We start from the raw sequence: 586 nt of genomic DNA on the forward strand, positions 1-586 counted from the left end.
TCCTAAAAGTACCTTGGAGGCAATAAAGCGGAGCTGTGCGGCTCGCACTGCCGGCAGCGGTGCTTCCTGCTCGCTGCCCCCGTCCCTGGCCCGGTGGTGCGGGTCCGGTCCCGTGTTCCGCGGGGGCTGCGGCGCTGCCCTGGGATATCAGCGGGCTGGGGGCCGCCAGCTCCCCGTGCCCCGGGGACCAGGGCGGAATCTGCGGCAAACAGCAGCAAATCTGTTTTTCCGTGCTGGCAGCTGGGCGAGCATCAAGCCCCTGTGCCCCAGTGACATGGTTTGGGCATCGCCAGAGGTAGCGGCTCCTCTGTGCCTCGGAGATCTGCATGGCAGAATTTGGAGAGGTTGCACTCATACCTGCCTTTGTAACGCTGCTGGCTCAGAGAGCTGTGGGGATAGAGAGCTGACAATAATTGACAACTTGTAAAAAAACCCAAAGCAACAATCCTGTAATGGAGCATGCGGTGTAATTTAATGACGTATTCATAAAAATGTCATTAAATCCGTTTTTGTTTTTAACATTGGGTAAAATGGGGCTTGTGGTAACATGGAACAAAGCTGAGAGAAGTAATACTTAGCAATAAAT

This window comes from Geospiza fortis, unplaced genomic scaffold, assembly GCF_000277835.1.
Source record: "Geospiza fortis unplaced genomic scaffold, GeoFor_1.0 scaffold131, whole genome shotgun sequence".
Taxonomy (NCBI): Eukaryota; Metazoa; Chordata; class Aves; order Passeriformes; family Thraupidae; genus Geospiza; species Geospiza fortis.